Here is a 22715-nt window from a genome sequence, read left to right on the forward strand (position 1 = left end):
ACTTAACTTTTAGTCCACTGGTTACTATTATTACACGTGTTTGGCCTTTAGTACAGAGCCTTGGAACTAATCCAGGCCAATACTTGGCTAATTTTGTTTTATTTCTAGTGAGGACTTTGTTTCTTAAGGAATAGTCCAGAGAAAGAGCGTCCACGGTACAGTTACAGGTCATAAATTCTGGTACAGTTTGTGCTGGTAATAGGTCTAGGAAAGAAAGGTTTGACATCTTTTTTGACTTTCAAATGGAACCATGATTTGAAAAACCTAAGAGTTGCGGCTCCCCCCCCCACCCCACACCCCAAGTACTTCTCTTTGCAATATTACTCAGGGATTACACATCAAAGCCCACCCTGTAAAATACGTTGCAGATACTTTGCAAGAAGTGCAGCTTAGCAGCTAGAGATGATAACGTGGCTTAAATAACATGGTCTAAATATGTCTGTCTACGCAGACATACTCAACAAAGGTTACGATGGCTTAGCTCCTGTGCTCAAGTGAACGTGCATTTTAGAACTTCCCAAGAAGGTGAATTCAACCTCCTTCATTGCTCTCTGCTGGAGTCCCAAGAGAATTTCAGTCTGCTTTTTGTCATTTACAGCTGTCACTGCTTAGCTCTTGAACATGAGACTCCCTCATGACTGATGAAAGTTGTCTAGTTAAGAGTGGCTGAAAGACATGGTCTTGCTCTAGAAGGAGATGAGAAGGTTTCTGCAGTCTTTGTCATCTCTACTGCTTGTGATTTCTAGACAAAACCAGTGGGAAGTTTTCTGAAGGCAGTCCAGAAGCTGGCAATATGGACAGCTTACAGCCCAACACTTGCTGCAGTGCAACCATGGTGACACCAGAAAGGACTTCAAAAATTTAAAAGGGCAAACAAAGCAGTTGGAAGGAAAAGAACATGAACCATTATTCCATTTTTCTCATCTATCTTTCTTTAAATCATCATTTTCGTGCAGTTTGGCGGCTTGCGTTGGTATCCCACCAAAGGAATCTGAGACAGAGTAAGCTTTTGAATGGAGTAGAAGTGAGAAACGCAGGCCAAGTTGCCTTTTTTGCCATCAAATACCAGTTAGGCTTGAACTACCCTCTGCTTAAGGTGCTTAGCTTACACTAAGAATTGATGAGCACATTTTGATGGGAGCAAATTTTACTGTCATGATGACTGAGTAAATTTTGCTGTCACTCAGAATTTTACTGTCGTCTGAATAGCAATGTTTGTGTCCAAATAGTATTTTGTCTCCTGTATCTGCAGCAGGTAAGCCTTTTGCTGTCAGCAGTGTTGCTTAACCTTTCATGTCATATCCCTCTTCACATCCATCTTCTGCTTAAGGCTTATTAATCTACTTTAGAATTGGCAGGTGGAATAAGACTACTTTTCCTTTTTGAAAGCTCATGTCATTTGACCTACTTACAGCAAATAATTCATTAATTGCAAGTCCCCAGCTAGCATCTTTTCGGCATATTCTAACCTTCTAAAGAAGTAACAAAAGCACTCTCCAATACTTGACTTTCATATCACAGTGGGAACGCTGGTCCTGTTTGCAAGAAACAATCATGGGTATGGTAAAACAAAAGGAGGGGTTAGAGTTTTCTCTGTTAACCTATAGTGAGCTTGGATTTTGCAATATGCATGAAGTTAATTAACACTGTTATATAAAGTGGCTGATTTAATCAATAAATTGGAGTCAATGCTGATAAACGACAAGGTGGGTTGGCTTCCCTTCGCTTTCAACACAGTGCCAATTCGGGCTGGTTTGATAGGACTAAGTGGCTGCTGCAATGTGCCATGCAGAAGCAGGGCAGGTGACTTTTCTTTGCCAGGGAAAAGGGCCGAGGTTTGTGTTTGGGGGCCTGTGGCCAAGAGTGTCTTGCTGGCTCCTGAAAATCCATGATATGCAGGATGGTTCCCAGACCCAAGGTGGCACCAGTGCCAAGTCGGGCTGGTTTGATATTACCAAGTGGCTCCTGCAATGTGCCATGCAGAAGCGGGGCAGGTGAGTTTTTTTGGCCAGGTAAGAGGGCCGAGGTCTGTGTTTAAGGGCCTGTGGCTGGGAGTGGCCGGCTGGCTCCTGAAAATCCACGATACGCAGGATGGTTCCCAGACCCAAGGTGGCACCAGTGCCAAGTCGGGCTGGTTTGATAGTACCAAGTGGCTCCTGCAATCTGCCATGATCACATGAAGAAATACTTTCTGGCGTCCGTACTGGGCCATGTGCTCTTTCTTCTCTCAACTTCTCCATCACCTCTCATCTGTTTCACATGCGCTATCTTCAAGGTCCACAGGCTACTTTTCACAGCATCTTCAGGCCTGATGCAGTAAGAATGATGAATAGAACAGAGTTGGGTCTATTTTCCAGTTTGGATAAAATGCTTTCTGCACACAAATCCAAGGAGAAGGTGCTGCCCCGATGCCCAGAAAAACTTTCACTCCTGCTAGTGTTCTACGTCAACCACAACTTAGTCTGAAAGAAAAGCTTTTTCTCTGAGAGCATCTGAGAGGTTTGCACGAAGCACTGATATCTGACATATGCAATTTTGAATAGGAGAGGAAAAAGAAAATGGCAAGAAGTTTTTAATTTTAGTGGTTTCAATTTTAATTTCCGTGCACTTTTTCAAAACTTGTCAGCTCAAATGCCCATCAACATCTTTTAGTCATCTGTAAGTCAGTATTCATCTAAAATGTGCTTCAAATCAAAAGAATTTCAAATTTGCACTCCAAGTTTCTATGCCTAGATTTATGATTTCCTACACATATTAGATGAAAGGAAGGCCTTTTTTACTGTGGGAGTGCTGGAACACTGGGACAGGTTGCCCAGAGAAGTTGTGGGTGTCCCATCCCTGAAAGTATTCAAGGTCAGCTTGGACGGGGCTTGGAGCAGCAACAAAGGAGAAGCTTGATGGTAGAGAAACAAAGTTGGACTATAGAAGAAACTGGGATTGAAGTATAGGAGCAAGTTTTCTCTCAGCTCTTGGGGTAAATTCAAAGTTGTACAAAATGACATTTATCTGTGATTTTCACTACTGTAACAGAAAGGTTCATGAAAACTGTACAGAAGATAGCAAATTTTAAAAGAGATAAGAATTACAGCATAAAATCCATGGGATGGGTTACAACATGAGACACTCTCTAAGAGAAAATCTCTGTGTTTCAGCACTTCATCATGGTAAGATTTCATGAAGTGCCAAAGAAGGCGGCAAAATATCATTCGGGACATTATTTACTGGAGTTCAGCCTGGCCATTAGTAGGAACTGGGTTTGACCACATCATGTAGATATACCACACACACTTTCCCTTCACTGAAAAATGACTGTTTACAACGAAGAAGCAATTGACGATCAAAATTGATTGAAAGCATCTTAAACATGTCAAGTATTTCATTGTAGATGATCTGTGATCCAAATGCTTCTTCCACCTTCGAGAGGGACAGAACAATTCTTCCATATCATGATGGTTTCAAATTGTATCAACCAATGTTTTCTGCTGAAAAGATAGCATCTATTTTTTTCTATTTTTGGAAGAAAATATTCCTAGACATACAACAGGTGAGAACTAAGTAATTTTAAAGAAGCAAATGACATGAAAATATTCTGTAAATAGAATGAAATGAAAAGCTGTGTTTTAAATAGGAGCTAAATATGAAACAGAATTTCTGTACCAGGCATTTGAATTACTGCACCAGCTCTTTTGCCCATCAAGAGAGGCATTGAGCATTTCAGTCTTTTCCAAGGTGTTCATGATCTGCTATGCTGATCTCTGTGTGTGCCTAGGTGTGTGTGGAAGGGGGGGCATGTGAAGGGGAGTGTGTATGTTTGCTTTACAATTGTTGTGGCAGATTCATGCCTCAGCTCCACATTTTGTTTTAGAAAGGTCACACAGAGTGGATATGAAGTTTCCTATCAACAAGAGATCAATTCCCAAATCATCCATTTGACTCTACCTTATAAATCATGTGCTTTGTTGCATATTTTATCAAATCTACTTTCAAGCCAGATGGAGGCAGGAGGATGTGGGAATCCCTCCACCATCTTGCAACTTTTATGCAAGTAGGTTTTCAAGAAAATCATCATTTCTCTTGGAAATATGTCTGGAACAGGCATGATGGTAGTGTCAACCTGTTGGAGTTTTTGTTGCTGGAAGAAGTTGTACAAAAGGATTGGTTTTTACATTGACCGGTTACTGAATCAAGCGCAGGAATACATTGGAAATTCAACTGGGGCCTCCTTTTCCCAGCAGACCACTTCTAGAACGAGCTTGTACAATGAAGCTGACGCTTCTGCTCTCTTTTTGTTTCTTTCCTATTTTTCTTGGCTTCTTTGCCACTCTCTAGACAATTTGTGAACTCTTTTCCCAACTCAGATGGTTTCAATAGTCTGATTGTGATCACACATTTTTACAAGGAATTCTTAAAATCTTTCCTCGAGTTAAGAAAGTCAAGGACTTAGGTCTTTTTCTTCCCTTATAATATTGCAATGAAATTGATAACTAAAGACCAACTCTTTCTTTTTGTTTTTAACCCAAGTAGATAATTCCCATCCATTCATCCATTTGGTGGACCAATAGTTGCCATGCTGATGGAAGTTGTCACTTCTTAACAATAGACATTCTGTGACTATGTTGACAGCACTTTGGGTGAAGATCCTAACTGGTCTTGGATACACATAGGGAGAAATTTGCTCAGCCAGTGTCAGTCTTAAGCATGCGTATCAGAAGATCTTTCTAGAGCTGGGAATTTTCCCATGAAAGGGATTCAGTTAGGGAAGAGACACTCGTCCCAGAGTTTTACATTCTTCTTGAACACTGCTTAAGGAACTTAGATGCCGTGTCCATTTGGATCTCTGTCTTCACAGAACTTTGTCATGCAAGTGCTTGAAATGCATCTTGAAGAGAATTCACTAGCACAGAATGAATGAGAGTGGAAGGGGTTGGTGGGGCTAACCAGGCCCAATCCCCCTGCCTAAACCAGGATACCTAGAGCCTCTTGCCCAGGATTCTATCTGGGTGTACTTTTAATGTCTTCAAAGATCCAGGCTCCACAATCTTTCTGGGCAGTCTGTGCCGTGGTTCAGTCACCCTCACAGTAAAGAATCATTTGCTGATGGTCAATGGCAATCTCCTGTATTTCAGAGAGTGCCCACTGCCTCTTGTTTTTTTCACTCAGCATCACTGAAAAGACACTGGTTCCCTCCCCTTTGCACTATTGCTTCCATATGGATGCGTGCTGCCATGTAGAGATATGTCAAAAACCTCCCTGAAGCCCAGGCAGATAATATTCCCTTCATCTACCAGTCAAGTTGATTCATCAGAGGAGTTTAAAGTGATGTTCAGCATGAAATTCCCCTGAAAAATCATGCTAACTACATTATTTTGTTGTCTTGCATGTGCCTGGCAAGGTTTTCCAGGAAGAGCTGCTTCATCAACTTCCTGGGGATAAAAAGGAGGCTGGCTGGTTTGTATTATTCCGAGTCCACCTAATTGCCTTTTTTAGAGATGGGTGTCATTTGCTCACATCCAGTCTTTAGCCTCTCTTGTCGTCTACATCTTAGCAAAAAGCTTTTCCACTACATGTTCATGTGATTGGAAACGTCAGGAAAGTGGTAAGGTACTGTTTTCTATCAGTTGGCAAGCTGCGCACACAATCCCAGTGTTGTACAGCTTCCTTCTTCACCTTTCCGATGCTGCCGCTCTCTCCGGCTCCCGGAGCCGAAGAAGCGGCTTCTTCGCGCAAAGACGATTGTACCACTCACAGTGCTCTCTTAGCGCCACTTCTGCCGAAAGAAGCCCGGCAGCGGCTCTTAGCTCCGGAGAGCATCGTACCTTCATCTTTAGCGTCTTTTGTGGTCTACATCCTAGCAGAAAGCTTTTCCACTCTGTCTGGCAAGGAAAACCTGCGGGAGCACAGAAAACATCTCCCATCGTCTTCTGGACGTTGCACGGAGGTCTGCCAAGTGTTTGGCATGAAGGAAAGAAAAGTTGTCCAAAACAGCTTCTTATCGAATATTCATGTGATTGGAAACGTCAGGAAAGTGTAAGGTACTGTTTTCTATCACTTGGCAAGCTGCGCACACAATCCCAGTGTTGTACAGCTTCCTTCTTCACCTTTCCGATGCTGCCGCTCTCTCCGGCTCCCGGAGCCGAAGAAGCGGCTTCTTCGCGCAAAGACGATTGTACCGCTCACAGTGCTCTCTTAGCGCCGCTTCTGCCGAAAGAAGGCCGGGAGCGGCTCTTAGCTTCGGAGAGCATCGTACCTTCCAATTCAATTTTTTCAGCTCCACAAACCAAATGGTATACTTGCAGCAGTAGGGCGGGACGTTGAATTGGACTTTCTCCTTTTAGAGAGAAGCTAATGAAAAAGTTTCACCGGAATCAGAGCAGGCTGTAAAACAAGAAAAGTGTCATGGAAATAAGCCAGCCTTATCCTCTTAGCCTTGCTTGTTGTGATCGGCCAATAAAGAAATGTGTCAACTCGGTGTTCCTGGGTATCATATCAGTAACAGGTACTTCAGCTGCTGTTCTTCTCTCCTGAAGTTAAGAACAGAATCCAAGGAATTGTGATTCCATGGTCTCAATTCACTCAATATGGTGCCGAAAAGGGAGTGGAAGGGGCACGGGTCAATTAACTTGAATGGCCTATGTAAATCAGCGGCCACTGTTTTTCTGAAGGCTTCAACAGGTTAGTTGCCTATGTTCTTCTTGGAATTGTTTTAATCTTTGGTCATGTTTTTCTTGGGATTCTTTTACCCTTTTCCCATTAGTGCAGCCTTTGCTCTCAAGGCTTTGCTGACATTTCCAGTATCTCGGTAGCCTGGAAAAGTGTTGTCTTGATTGATCACATCTTTATTCCCTTCCAAGGGTTGTTTTCCTCAAGTCTCAGTTTGGCTGGTTTTCTGCTAGTTGATTGTCAGAGGGCAGCAGGTGTTTTGTAAGAGCAAGTACACAATGCCATAGCTTGCTTTTCTTTGGATTTGGCCTGTCTAGAAAATGGAATGACTGAACATCTCTGGGAGGCTTTTCTCTCCCCATTAGGTTTCACTGGAAGGAGGGCAGATGCAAATCGTCTACCTAAAGTCTTGGCACGGAAGAAAGTAGTGGTTTGCTGCTGCATAGAGCTAGAAGCTTACAAAAGGAAGGCCTTGGGCTGAGGCCCATTACTTTGGCTAAGTAGAAAAGGACTGTGGCAAGGTGAGGCAGCTGACTTCGAGGTAGATCCACAAGTTCTAGAAGCGTCGTGTGTTCACAGCGTGGTGCATGGTGGTTGGCTGAATTGTGTTTGTTATGGCTTAAAGCTATGGAAATGAGAAAGGCCTGAGTGTTTCAAAAGCCTGGTTTTTGCAAGAAAGCAGCTCTCCTTTGCATCTGCCTGGGGACTCTGCATCACCACGGACCCTCACTGCCACTTTGCCAAGGAGATGATCAGTAGGAATGTTGCAGAGCTGCTGTGTGCATCTGAATGGAATGGCAGAGAACGAAGCGCTGGACGTTTCTGGCTTTAGTACAATGCTGCTGCATTGGTGCCAGTTTAGTTGGTTTTTCCATCAGTGGCCTTTCTGTCTAGAAGTACACTGCCCAGAGTATTGGATGCCTTTTCCTTCCTGTTGTTTTCATACCTTCCTTCAGTTGAAAGGATGATACAACCTTGACATTTTGAAGATCCCTGTTAGGAAGCACTATGCCAGAGGAGTCATCGCTCCCTTTTCTTCTGCCTCCTTTGTCATTTTCAGAGACTCATTTCAAATTTCTGCTCATGTCAAGAAGAATACTGAGACTACTTAGCAGGGCTGACGCTCTCAGCTGCTTTCCTCTTTCCTACTGCTTCATACTGGATGTGACTTCAAGGCCTCGTTTTGTCATCTGCATTTTGCCGTCATCCAAAGCTAAATATTCCAGGCCTGTGAACACAAAAAGAACTCTTAGTCTTTTGCAAGAACTACCCCTAGGAGGATTTGTGTTCACTTTGATCTCTTCAGTGTTTCAGAAAAAAGGAGATTGTACTCTCTTCTTGTGTACTCTCTTCTTGTGCTCTCATTTCCCTCTCTCTGCCTTGCATGCCCCAGTTAATCTACTGGTGTGACTCATTTGGCATCATCTCACGGTGCAAATTCTGCATAGTTTCAAGTCCTTACAAATGCCAGTTGCCAAGGAGCCTATCTAAGCATTCAAGGGGCAAAGAATTGTAGGGCTGGCAAGTTCAGGTGCTGAAACTGTAAGTCATGCCATATCAAAGTGACAGAGCAAATCAATTGATCTAGGACTTTCAGCTGGACACCTCTGAGAATAGCTGCTTGTCAGCAATGACACAGCCATCTTCCTAGCTGGATTCCAGAGAGAGGAAAGGGACACCTTCAATGGTTAATATGTTTGGCATGAGAAAACAGCAAGAAATGTACCGCAAAATACTTGAGTCAGATCAAGTGCGTTTCTCTAGTGAGAATTTTGCACTTGTTCTTTCTTGTCTGTGCCTTTACTTTTCACAGAAGACAGGGGAGCATTTCATTAGTACTGTTCTTTTGTTTTCTTTTGTTGGCCTCCCTCTTTCCACCTGCAATTAACAAATTTGCCTTTCTTTACTGGCTTCTCTTTCTTTACTTCTACAAGTTGACATGAGGTCATCCAACCTTATCATCAATGTTCTCAGACAGTGGAGAGAAGTAGAAGGTACAGCTAAATGGATAAAAGAAACCCACAAAAACAGACAGGTTTTTACAGTCTTCTGTGAGAACATTAGGACACAAGATGTCCTTGAACTGAGTCATGCTCTATTGACTTAACTTTTAGTCCACTGGTTACTATTATTACACGTGTTTGGCCTTTAGTACAGAGCCTTGGAACTAATCCAGGCCAATACTTGGCTAATTTTGTTTTATTTCTAGTGAGGACTTTGTTTCTTAAGGAATAGTCCAGAGAAAGAGCGTCCACGGTACAGTTACAGGTCATAAATTCTGGTACAGTTTGTGCTGGTAATAGGTCTAGGAAAGAAAGGTTTGACATCTTTTTTGACTTTCAAATGGAACCATGATTTGAAAAACCTAAGAGTTGCAGCTCCCCCCCCCACCCCACACCCCAAGTACTTCTCTTTGCAATATTACTCAGGGATTACACATCAAAGCCCACCCTGTAAAATACGTTGCAGATACTTTGCAAGAAGTGCAGCTTAGCAGCTAGAGATGATAACGTGGCTTAAATAACATGGTCTAAATATGTCTGTCTACGCAGACATACTCAACAAAGGTTACGATGGCTTAGCTCCTGTGCTCAAGTGAACGTGCATTTTAGAACTTCCCAAGAAGGTGAATTCAACCTCCTTCATTGCTCTCTGCTGGAGTCCCAAGAGAATTTCAGTCTGCTTTTTGTCATTTACAGCTGTCACTGCTTAGCTCTTGAACATGAGACTCCCTCATGACTGATGAAAGTTGTCTAGTTAAGAGTGGCTGAAAGACATGGTCTTGCTCTAGAAGGAGATGAGAAGGTTTCTGCAGTCTTTGTCATCTCTACTGCTTGTGATTTCTAGACAAAACCAGTGGGAAGTTTTCTGAAGGCAGTCCAGAAGCTGGCAATATGGACAGCTTACAGCCCAACACTTGCTGCAGTGCAACCATGGTGACACCAGAAAGGACTTCAAAAATTTAAAAGGGCAAACAAAGCAGTTGGAAGGAAAAGAACATGAACCATTATTCCATTTTTCTCATCTATCTTTCTTTAAATCATCATTTTCGTGCAGTTTGGCGGCTTGCGTTGGTATCCCACCAAAGGAATCTGAGACAGAGTAAGCTTTTGAATGGAGTAGAAGTGAGAAACGCAGGCCAAGTTGCCTTTTTTGCCATCAAATACCAGTTAGGCTTGAACTACCCTCTGCTTAAGGTGCTTAGCTTACACTAAGAATTGATGAGCACATTTTGATGGGAGCAAATTTTACTGTCATGATGACTGAGTAAATTTTGCTGTCACTCAGAATTTTACTGTCGTCTGAATAGCAATGTTTGTGTCCAAATAGTATTTTGTCTCCTGTATCTGCAGCAGGTAAGCCTTTTGCTGTCAGCAGTGTTGCTTAACCTTTCATGTCATATCCCTCTTCACATCCATCTTCTGCTTAAGGCTTATTAATCTACTTTAGAATTGGCAGGTGGAATAAGACTACTTTTCCTTTTTGAAAGCTCATGTCATTTGACCTACTTACAGCAAATAATTCATTAATTGCAAGTCCCCAGCTAGCATCTTTTCGGCATATTCTAACCTTCTAAAGAAGTAACAAAAGCACTCTCCAATACTTGACTTTCATATCACAGTGGGAACGCTGGTCCTGTTTGCAAGAAACAATCATGGGTATGGTAAAACAAAAGGAGGGCTTAGAGTTTTCTCTGTTAACCTATAGTGAGCTTGGATTTTGCAATATGCATGAAGTTAATTAACACTGTTATATAAAGTGGCTGATTTAATCAATAAATTGGAGTCAATGCTGATAAACGACAAGGTGGGTTGGCTTCCCTTCGCTTTCAACACAGTGCCAATTCGGGCTGGTTTGATAGGACTAAGTGGCTGCTGCAATCTGCCATCCAGAAGCGGGGCAGGTGAGTTTTGTTTGCAAGGGAAAAGGGCCATGGTTTGTGTTTGGGGGCCTGTGACTGAGAGTGCCGGCTGACTCCTGAAATTCTTTGATATGCAGGATGATTCCCAGACGCAAGGTGGAAATGCTGCCAAGTCGGGCTGGATTGAAATTACCCAGGGACTCCTGCAATCTGCCATCGAGAAGCAGGGCAGGTGAGTGTTGTTTGCCAGGGAAAAGGGCTGTGGATTGTGTTTGGGGGCCTGTGGCTGGGAGAGGTCGGCTGGTTCCTGAAAATCCACGATCCGCAGGATGTTTCTCAGACCCAAGGTAGCAACATTGCCAAGTCGGGCTGGTTTGATAGTACCAAGTTGCTCCTGCAATCTGCCATGCAGAAGCAGGGCAGGTGACTTTTCTTTGCCAGGGAAAAGGGCCGAGGTTTGTGTTTGGGGGCCTGTGGCCAAGAGTGTCTTGCTGGCTCCTGAAAATCCATGATATGCAGGATGGTTCCCAGACCCAAGGTGGCACCAGTGCCAAGTCGGGCTGGTTTGATATTACCAAGTGGCTCCTGCAATGTGCCATGCAGAAGCGGGGCAGGTGAGTTTTTTTGGCCAGGTAAGAGGGCCGAGGTCTGTGTTTAAGGGCCTGTGGCTGGGAGTGGCCGGCTGGCTCCTGAAAATCCACGATACGCAGGATGGTTCCCAGACCCAAGGTGGCACCAGTGCCAAGTCGGGCTGGTTTGATAGTACCAAGTGGCTCCTGCAATCTGCCATGATCACATGAAGAAATACTTTCTGGCGTCCGTACTGGGCCATGTGCTCTTTCTTCTCTCAACTTCTCCATCACCTCTCATCTGTTTCACATGCGCTATCTTCAAGGTCCACAGGCTACTTTTCACAGCATCTTCAGGCCTGATGCAGTAAGAATGATGAATAGAACAGAGTTGGGTCTATTTTCCAGTTTGGATAAAATGCTTTCTGCACACAAATCCAAGGAGAAGGTGCTGCCCCGATGCCCAGAAAAACTTTCACTCCTGCTAGTGTTCTACGTCAACCACAACTTAGTCTGAAAGAAAAGCTTTTTCTCTGAGAGCATCTGAGAGGTTTGCACGAAGCACTGATATCTGACATATGCAATTTTGAATAGGAGAGGAAAAAGAAAATGGCAAGAAGTTTTTAATTTTAGTGGTTTCAATTTTAATTTCCGTGCACTTTTTCAAAACTTGTCAGCTCAAATGCCCATCAACATCTTTTAGTCATCTCTAAGTCAGTATTCATCTAAAATGTGCTTCAAATCAAAAGAATTTCAAATTTGCACTCCAAGTTTCTATGCCTAGATTTATGATTTCCTACACATATTAGATGAAAGGAAGGCCTTTTTTACTGTGGGAGTGCTGGAACACTGGGACAGGTTGCCCAGAGAAGTTGTGGGTGTCCCATCCCTGAAAGTATTCAAGGTCAGCTTGGACGGGGCTTGGAGCAGCAACAAAGGAGAAGCTTGATGGTAGAGAAACAAAGTTGGACTATAGAAGAAACTGGGATTGAAGTATAGGAGCAAGTTTTCTCTCAGCTCTTGGGGTAAATTCAAAGTTGTACAAAATGACATTTATCTGTGATTTTCACTACTGTAACAGAAAGGTTCATGAAAACTGTACAGAAGATAGCAAATTTTAAAAGAGATAAGAATTACAGCATAAAATCCATGGGACGGGTTACAACATGAGACACTCTCTAAGAGAAAATCTCTGTGTTTCAGCACTTCATCATGGTAAGATTTCATGAAGTGCCAAAGAAGGCGGCAAAATATCATTCGGGACATTATTTACTGGAGTTCAGCCTGGCCATTAGTAGGAACTGGGTTTGACCACATCATGTAGATATACCACACACACTTTCCCTTCACTGAAAAATGACTGTTTACAACGAAGAAGCAATTGACGATCAAAATTGATTGAAAGCATCTTAAACATGTCAAGTATTTCATTGTAGATGATCTGTGATCCAAATGCTTCTTCCACCTTCGAGAGGGACAGAACAATTCTTCCATATCATGATGGTTTCAAATTGTATCAACCAATGTTTTCTGCTGAAAAGATAGCATCTATTTTTTTCTATTTTTGGAAGAAAATATTCCTAGACATACAACAGGTGAGAACTAAGTAATTTTAAAGAAGCAAATGACATGAAAATATTCTGTAAATAGAATGAAATGAAAAGCTGTGTTTTAAATAGGAGCTAAATATGAAACAGAATTTCTGTACCAGGCATTTGAATTACTGCACCAGCTCTTTTGCCCATCAAGAGAGGCATTGAGCATTTCAGTCTTTTCCAAGGTGTTCATGATCTGCTATGCTGATCTCTGTGTGTGCCTAGGTGTGTGTGGAAGGGGGGGCATGTGAAGGGGAGTGTGTATGTTTGCTTTACAATTGTTGTGGCAGATTCATGCCTCAGCTCCACATTTTGTTTTAGAAAGGTCACACAGAGTGGATATGAAGTTTCCTATCAACAAGAGATCAATTCCCAAATCATCCATTTGACTCTACCTTATAAATCATGTGCTTTGTTGCATATTTTATCAAATCTACTTTCAAGCCAGATGGAGGCAGGAGGATGTGGGAATCCCTCCACCATCTTGCAACTTTTATGCAAGTAGGTTTTCAAGAAAATCATCATTTCTCTTGGAAATATGTCTGGAACAGGCATGATGGTAGTGTCAACCTGTTGGAGTTTTTGTTGCTGGAAGAAGTTGTACAAAAGGATTGGTTTTTACATTGACCGGTTACTGAATCAAGCGCAGGAATACATTGGAAATTCAACTGGGGCCTCCTTTTCCCAGCAGACCACTTCTAGAACGAGCTTGTACAATGAAGCTGACGCTTCTGCTCTCTTTTTGTTTCTTTCCTATTTTTCTTGGCTTCTTTGCCACTCTCTAGACAATTTGTGAACTCTTTTCCCAACTCAGATGGTTTCAATAGTCTGATTGTGATCACACATTTTTACAAGGAATTCTTAAAATCTTTCCTCGAGTTAAGAAAGTCAAGGACTTAGGTCTTTTTCTTCCCTTATAATATTGCAATGAAATTGATAACTAAAGACCAACTCTTTCTTTTTGTTTTTAACCCAAGTAGATAATTCCCATCCATTCATCCATTTGGTGGACCAATAGTTGCCATGCTGATGGAAGTTGTCACTTCTTAACAATAGACATTCTGTGACTATGTTGACAGCACTTTGGGTGAAGATCCTAACTGGTCTTGGATACACATAGGGAGAAATTTGCTCAGCCAGTGTCAGTCTTAAGCATGCGTATCAGAAGATCTTTCTAGAGCTGGGAATTTTCCCATGAAAGGGATTCAGTTAGGGAAGAGACACTCGTCCCAGAGTTTTACATTCTTCTTGAACACTGCTTAAGGAACTTAGATGCCGTGTCCATTTGGATCTCTGTCTTCACAGAACTTTGTCATGCAAGTGCTTGAAATGCATCTTGAAGAGAATTCACTAGCACAGAATGAATGAGAGTGGAAGGGGTTGGTGGGGCTAACCAGGCCCAATCCCCCTGCCTAAACCAGGATACCTAGAGCCTCTTGCCCAGGATTCTATCTGGGTGTACTTTTAATGTCTTCAAAGATCCAGGCTCCACAATCTTTCTGGGCAGTCTGTGCCGTGGTTCAGTCACCCTCACAGTAAAGAATCATTTGCTGATGGTCAATGGCAATCTCCTGTATTTCAGAGAGTGCCCACTGCCTCTTGTTTTTTTCACTCAGCATCACTGAAAAGACACTGGTTCCCTCCCCTTTGCACTATTGCTTCCATATGGATGCGTGCTGCCATGTAGAGATATGTCAAAAACCTCCCTGAAGCCCAGGCAGATAATATTCCCTTCATCTACCAGTCAAGTTGATTCATCAGAGGAGTTTAAAGTGATGTTCAGCATGAAATTCCCCTGAAAAATCATGCTAACTACATTATTTTGTTGTCTTGCATGTGCCTGGCAAGGTTTTCCAGGAAGAGCTGCTTCATCAACTTCCTGGGGATAAAAAGGAGGCTGGCTGGTTTGTATTATTCCGAGTCCACCTAATTGCCTTTTTTAGAGATGGGTGTCATTTGCTCACATCCAGTCTTTAGCCTCTCTTGTCGTCTACATCTTAGCAAAAAGCTTTTCCACTACATGTTCATGTGATTGGAAACGTCAGGAAAGTGGTAAGGTACTGTTTTCTATCAGTTGGCAAGCTGCGCACACAATCCCAGTGTTGTACAGCTTCCTTCTTCACCTTTCCGATGCTGCCGCTCTCTCCGGCTCCCGGAGCCGAAGAAGCGGCTTCTTCGCGCAAAGACGATTGTACCACTCACAGTGCTCTCTTAGCGCCACTTCTGCCGAAAGAAGCCCGGCAGCGGCTCTTAGCTCCGGAGAGCATCGTACCTTCATCTTTAGCGTCTTTTGTGGTCTACATCCTAGCAGAAAGCTTTTCCACTCTGTCTGGCAAGGAAAACCTGCGGGAGCACAGAAAACATCTCCCATCGTCTTCTGGACGTTGCACGGAGGTCTGCCAAGTGTTTGGCATGAAGGAAAGAAAAGTTGTCCAAAACAGCTTCTTATCGAATATTCATGTGATTGGAAACGTCAGGAAAGTGTAAGGTACTGTTTTCTATCACTTGGCAAGCTGCGCACACAATCCCAGTGTTGTACAGCTTCCTTCTTCACCTTTCCGATGCTGCCGCTCTCTCCGGCTCCCGGAGCCGAAGAAGCGGCTTCTTCGCGCAAAGACGATTGTACCGCTCACAGTGCTCTCTTAGCGCCGCTTCTGCCGAAAGAAGGCCGGGAGCGGCTCTTAGCTTCGGAGAGCATCGTACCTTCCAATTCAATTTTTTCAGCTCCACAAACCAAATGGTATACTTGCAGCAGTAGGGCGGGACGTTGAATTGGACTTTCTCCTTTTAGAGAGAAGCTAATGAAAAAGTTTCACCGGAATCAGAGCAGGCTGTAAAACAAGAAAAGTGTCATGGAAATAAGCCAGCCTTATCCTCTTAGCCTTGCTTGTTGTGATCGGCCAATAAAGAAATGTGTCAACTCGGTGTTCCTGGGTATCATATCAGTAACAGGTACTTCAGCTGCTGTTCTTCTCTCCTGAAGTTAAGAACAGAATCCAAGGAATTGTGATTCCATGGTCTCAATTCACTCAATATGGTGCCGAAAAGGGAGTGGAAGGGGCACGGGTCAATTAACTTGAATGGCCTATGTAAATCAGCGGCCACTGTTTTTCTGAAGGCTTCAACAGGTTAGTTGCCTATGTTCTTCTTGGAATTGTTTTAATCTTTGGTCATGTTTTTCTTGGGATTCTTTTACCCTTTTCCCATTAGTGCAGCCTTTGCTCTCAAGGCTTTGCTGACATTTCCAGTATCTCGGTAGCCTGGAAAAGTGTTGTCTTGATTGATCACATCTTTATTCCCTTCCAAGGGTTGTTTTCCTCAAGTCTCAGTTTGGCTGGTTTTCTGCTAGTTGATTGTCAGAGGGCAGCAGGTGTTTTGTAAGAGCAAGTACACAATGCCATAGCTTGCTTTTCTTTGGATTTGGCCTGTCTAGAAAATGGAATGACTGAACATCTCTGGGAGGCTTTTCTCTCCCCATTAGGTTTCACTGGAAGGAGGGCAGATGCAAATCGTCTACCTAAAGTCTTGGCACGGAAGAAAGTAGTGGTTTGCTGCTGCATAGAGCTAGAAGCTTACAAAAGGAAGGCCTTGGGCTGAGGCCCATTACTTTGGCTAAGTAGAAAAGGACTGTGGCAAGGTGAGGCAGCTGACTTCGAGGTAGATCCACAAGTTCTAGAAGCGTCGTGTGTTCACAGCGTGGTGCATGGTGGTTGGCTGAATTGTGTTTGTTATGGCTTAAAGCTATGGAAATGAGAAAGGCCTGAGTGTTTCAAAAGCCTGGTTTTTGCAAGAAAGCAGCTCTCCTTTGCATCTGCCTGGGGACTCTGCATCACCACGGACCCTCACTGCCACTTTGCCAAGGAGATGATCAGTAGGAATGTTGCAGAGCTGCTGTGTGCATCTGAATGGAATGGCAGAGAACGAAGCGCTGGACGTTTCTGGCTTTAGTACAATGCTGCTGCATTGGTGCCAGTTTAGTTGGTTTTTCCATCAGTGGCCTTTCTGTCTAGAAGTACACTGCCCAGAGTATTGGATGCCTTTTCCTTCCTGTTGTTTTCATACCTTCCTTCAGTTGAAAGGATGATACAACCTTGACATTTTGAAGATCCCTGTTAGGAAGCACTATGCCAGAGGAGTCATCGCTCCCTTTTCTTCTGCCTCCTTTGTCATTTTCAGAGACTCATTTCAAATTTCTGCTCATGTCAAGAAGAATACTGAGACTACTTAGCAGGGCTGACGCTCTCAGCTGCTTTCCTCTTTCCTACTGCTTCATACTGGATGTGACTTCAAGGCCTCGTTTTGTCATCTGCATTTTGCCGTCATCCAAAGCTAAATATTCCAGGCCTGTGAACACAAAAAGAACTCTTAGTCTTTTGCAAGAACTACCCCTAGGAGGATTTGTGTTCACTTTGATCTCTTCAGTGTTTCAGAAAAAAGGAGATTGTACTCTCTTCTTGTGTACTCTCTTCTTGTGCTCTCATTTCCCTCTCTCTGCCTTGCATGCCCCAGTTAATCTACTGGTGTGACTCATTTGGCATCATCTCACGGTGCAAATTCTGCATAGTTTCAAGTCCTTACAAATGCCAGTTGCCAAGGAGCCTATCTAAGCATTCAAGGGGCAAAGAATTGTAGGGCTGGCAAGTTCAGGTGCTGAAACTGTAAGTCATGCCATATCAAAGTGACAGAGCAAATCAATTGATCTAGGACTTTCAGCTGGACACCTCTGAGAATAGCTGCTTGTCAGCAATGACACAGCCATCTTCCTAGCTGGATTCCAGAGAGAGGAAAGGGACACCTTCAATGGTTAATATGTTTGGCATGAGAAAACAGCAAGAAATGTACCGCAAAATACTTGAGTCAGATCAAGTGCGTTTCTCTAGTGAGAATTTTGCACTTGTTCTTTCTTGTCTGTGCCTTTACTTTTCACAGAAGACAGGGGAGCATTTCATTAGTACTGTTCTTTTGTTTTCTTTTGTTGGCCTCCCTCTTTCCACCTGCAATTAACAAATTTGCCTTTCTTTACTGGCTTCTCTTTCTTTACTTCTACAAGTTGACATGAGGTCATCCAACCTTATCATCAATGTTCTCAGACAGTGGAGAGAAGTAGAAGGTACAGCTAAATGGATAAAAGAAACCCACAAAAACAGACAGGTTTTTACAGTCTTCTGTGAGAACATTAGGACACAAGATGTCCTTGAACTGAGTCATGCTCTATTGACTTAACTTTTAGTCCACTGGTTACTATTATTACACGTGTTTGGCCTTTAGTACAGAGCCTTGGAACTAATCCAGGCCAATACTTGGCTAATTTTGTTTTATTTCTAGTGAGGACTTTGTTTCTTAAGGAATAGTCCAGAGAAAGAGCGTCCACGGTACAGTTACAGGTCATAAATTCTGGTACAGTTTGTGCTGGTAATAGGTCTAGGAAAGAAAGGTTTGACATCTTTTTTGACTTTCAAATGGAACCATGATTTGAAAAACCTAAGAGTTGCAGCTCCCCACCCCACACCCCAAGTACTTCTCTTTGCAATATTACTCAGGGATTACACATCAAAGCCCACCCTGTAAAATACGTTGCAGATACTTTGCAAGAAGTGCAGCTTAGCAGCTAGAGATGATAACGTGGCTTAAATAACATGGTCTAAATATGTCTGTCTACGCAGACATACTCAACAAAGGTTACGATGGCTTAGCTCCTGTGCTCAAGTGAACGTGCATTTTAGAACTTCCCAAGAAGGTGAATTCAACCTCCTTCATTGCTCTCTGCTGGAGTCCCAAGAGAATTTCAGTCTGCTTTTTGTCATTTACAGCTGTCACTGCTTAGCTCTTGAACATGAGACTCCCTCATGACTGATGAAAGTTGTCTAGTTAAGAGTGGCTGAAAGACATGGTCTTGCTCTAGAAGGAGATGAGAAGGTTTCTGCAGTCTTTGTCATCTCTACTGCTTGTGATTTCTAGACAAAACCAGTGGGAAGTTTTCTGAAGGCAGTCCAGAAGCTGGCAATATGGACAGCTTACAGCCCAACACTTGCTGCAGTGCAACCATGGTGACACCAGAAAGGACTTCAAAAATTTAAAAGGGCAAACAAAGCAGTTGGAAGGAAAAGAACATGAACCATTATTCCATTTTTCTCATCTATCTTTCTTTAAATCATCATTTTCGTGCAGTTTGGCGGCTTGCGTTGGTATCCCACCAAAGGAATCTGAGACAGAGTAAGCTTTTGAATGGAGTAGAAGTGAGAAACGCAGGCCAAGTTGCCTTTTTTGCCATCAAATACCAGTTAGGCTTGAACTACCCTCTGCTTAAGGTGCTTAGCTTACACTAAGAATTGATGAGCACATTTTGATGGGAGCAAATTTTACTGTCATGATGACTGAGTAAATTTTGCTGTCACTCAGAATTTTACTGTCGTCTGAATAGCAATGTTTGTGTCCAAATAGTATTTTGTCTCCTGTATCTGCAGCAGGTAAGCCTTTTGCTGTCAGCAGTGTTGCTTAACCTTTCATGTCATATCCCTCTTCACATCCATCTTCTGCTTAAGGCTTATTAATCTACTTTAGAATTGGCAGGTGGAATAAGACTACTTTTCCTTTTTGAAAGCTCATGTCATTTGACCTACTTACAGCAAATAATTCATTAATTGCAAGTCCCCAGCTAGCATCTTTTCGGCATATTCTAACCTTCTAAAGAAGTAACAAAAGCACTCTCCAATACTTGACTTTCATATCACAGTGGGAACGCTGGTCCTGTTTGCAAGAAACAATCATGGGTATGGTAAAACAAAAGGAGGGCTTAGAGTTTTCTCTGTTAACCTATAGTGAGCTTGGATTTTGCAATATGCATGAAGTTAATTAACACTGTTATATAAAGTGGCTGATTTAATCAATAAATTGGAGTCAATGCTGATAAACGACAAGGTGGGTTGGCTTCCCTTCGCTTTCAACACAGTGCCAATTCGGGCTGGTTTGATAGGACTAAGTGGCTGCTGCAATCTGCCATCCAGAAGCGGGGCAGGTGAGTTTTGTTTGCAAGGGAAAAGGGCCATGGTTTGTGTTTGGGGGCCTGTGACTGAGAGTGCCGGCTGACTCCTGAAATTCTTTGATATGCAGGATGATTCCCAGACGCAAGGTGGAAATGCTGCCAAGTCGGGCTGGATTGAAATTACCCAGGGACTCCTGCAATCTGCCATCGAGAAGCAGGGCAGGTGAGTGTTGTTTGCCAGGGAAAAGGGCTGTGGATTGTGTTTGGGGGCCTGTGGCTGGGAGAGGTCGGCTGGTTCCTGAAAATCCACGATCTGCAGGATGTTTCTCAGACCCAAGGTAGCAACATTGCCAAGTCGGGCTGGTTTGATAGTACCAAGTTGCTCCTGCAATCTGCCATGCAGAAGCAGGGCAGGTGACTTTTCTTTGCCAGGGAAAAGGGCCGAGGTTTGTGTTTGGGGGCCTGTGGCCAAGAGTGTCTTGCTGGCTCCTGAAAATCCATGATATGCAGGATGGTTCCCAGACCCAAGGTGGCACCAGTGCCAAGTCGGGCTGGTTTGATATTACCAAGTGGCTCCTGCAATGTGCCATGCAGAAGCGGGGCAGGTGAGTTTTTTTGGCCAGGTAAGAGGGCCGAGGTCTGTGTTTAAGGGCCTGTGGCTGGGAGTGGCCGGCTGGCTCCTGAAAATCCACGATACGCAGGATGGTTCCCAGACCCAAGGTGGCACCAGTGCCAAGTCGGGCTGGTTTGATAGTACCAAGTGGCTCCTGCAATCTGCCATGATCACATGAAGAAATACTTTCTGGCGTCCGTACTGGGCCATGTGCTCTTTCTTCTCTCAACTTCTCCATCACCTCTCATCTGTTTCACATGCGCTATCTTCAAGGTCCACAGGCTACTTTTCACAGCATCTTCAGGCCTGATGCAGTAAGAATGATGAATAGAACAGAGTTGGGTCTATTTTCCAGTTTGGATAAAATGCTTTCTGCACACAAATCCAAGGAGAAGGTGCTGCCCCGATGCCCAGAAAAACTTTCACTCCTGCTAGTGTTCTACGTCAACCACAACTTAGTCTGAAAGAAAAGCTTTTTCTCTGAGAGCATCTGAGAGGTTTGCACGAAGCACTGATATCTGACATATGCAATTTTGAATAGGAGAGGAAAAAGAAAATGGCAAGAAGTTTTTAATTTTAGTGGTTTCAATTTTAATTTCCGTGCACTTTTTCAAAACTTGTCAGCTCAAATGCCCATCAACATCTTTTAGTCATCTGTAAGTCAGTATTCATCTAAAATGTGCTTCAAATCAAAAGAATTTCAAATTTGCACTCCAAGTTTCTATGCCTAGATTTATGATTTCCTACACATATTAGATGAAAGGAAGGCCTTTTTTACTGTGGGAGTGCTGGAACACTGGGACAGGTTGCCCAGAGAAGTTGTGGGTGTCCCATCCCTGAAAGTATTCAAGGTCAGCTTGGACGGGGCTTGGAGCAGCAACAAAGGAGAAGCTTGATGGTAGAGAAACAAAGTTGGACTATAGAAGAAACTGGGATTGAAGTATAGGAGCAAGTTTTCTCTCAGCTCTTGGGGTAAATTCAAAGTTGTACAAAATGACATTTATCTGTGATTTTCACTACTGTAACAGAAAGGTTCATGAAAACTGTACAGAAGATAGCAAATTTTAAAAGAGATAAGAATTACAGCATAAAATCCATGGGATGGGTTACAACATGAGACACTCTCTAAGAGAAAATCTCTGTGTTTCAGCACTTCATCATGGTAAGATTTCATGAAGTGCCAAAGAAGGCGGCAAAATATCATTCGGGACATTATTTACTGGAGTTCAGCCTGGCCATTAGTAGGAACTGGGTTTGACCACATCATGTAGATATACCACACACACTTTCCCTTCACTGAAAAATGACTGTTTACAACGAAGAAGCAATTGACGATCAAAATTGATTGAAAGCATCTTAAACATGTCAAGTATTTCATTGTAGATGATCTGTGATCCAAATGCTTCTTCCACCTTCGAGAGGGACAGAACAATTCTTCCATATCATGATGGTTTCAAATTGTATCAACCAATGTTTTCTGCTGAAAAGATAGCATCTATTTTTTTCTATTTTTGGAAGAAAATATTCCTAGACATACAACAGGTGAGAACTAAGTAATTTTAAAGAAGCAAATGACATGAAAATATTCTGTAAATAGAATGAAATGAAAAGCTGTGTTTTAAATAGGAGCTAAATATGAAACAGAATTTCTGTACCAGGCATTTGAATTACTGCACCAGCTCTTTTGCCCATCAAGAGAGGCATTGAGCATTTCAGTCTTTTCCAAGGTGTTCATGATCTGCTATGCTGATCTCTGTGTGTGCCTAGGTGTGTGTGGAAGGGGGGGCATGTGAAGGGGAGTGTGTATGTTTGCTTTACAATTGTTGTGGCAGATTCATGCCTCAGCTCCACATTTTGTTTTAGAAAGGTCACACAGAGTGGATATGAAGTTTCCTATCAACAAGAGATCAATTCCCAAATCATCCATTTGACTCTACCTTATAAATCATGTGCTTTGTTGCATATTTTATCAAATCTACTTTCAAGCCAGATGGAGGCAGGAGGATGTGGGAATCCCTCCACCATCTTGCAACTTTTATGCAAGTAGGTTTTCAAGAAAATCATCATTTCTCTTGGAAATATGTCTGGAACAGGCATGATGGTAGTGTCAACCTGTTGGAGTTTTTGTTGCTGGAAGAAGTTGTACAAAAGGATTGGTTTTTACATTGACCGGTTACTGAATCAAGCGCAGGAATACATTGGAAATTCAACTGGGGCCTCCTTTTCCCAGCAGACCACTTCTAGAACGAGCTTGTACAATGAAGCTGACGCTTCTGCTCTCTTTTTGTTTCTTTCCTATTTTTCTTGGCTTCTTTGCCACTCTCTAGACAATTTGTGAACTCTTTTCCCAACTCAGATGGTTTCAATAGTCTGATTGTGATCACACATTTTTACAAGGAATTCTTAAAATCTTTCCTCGAGTTAAGAAAGTCAA

Source organism: Ammospiza nelsoni, chromosome 8, assembly GCF_027579445.1.
Source record: "Ammospiza nelsoni isolate bAmmNel1 chromosome 8, bAmmNel1.pri, whole genome shotgun sequence".
Taxonomy (NCBI): Eukaryota; Metazoa; Chordata; class Aves; order Passeriformes; family Passerellidae; genus Ammospiza; species Ammospiza nelsoni.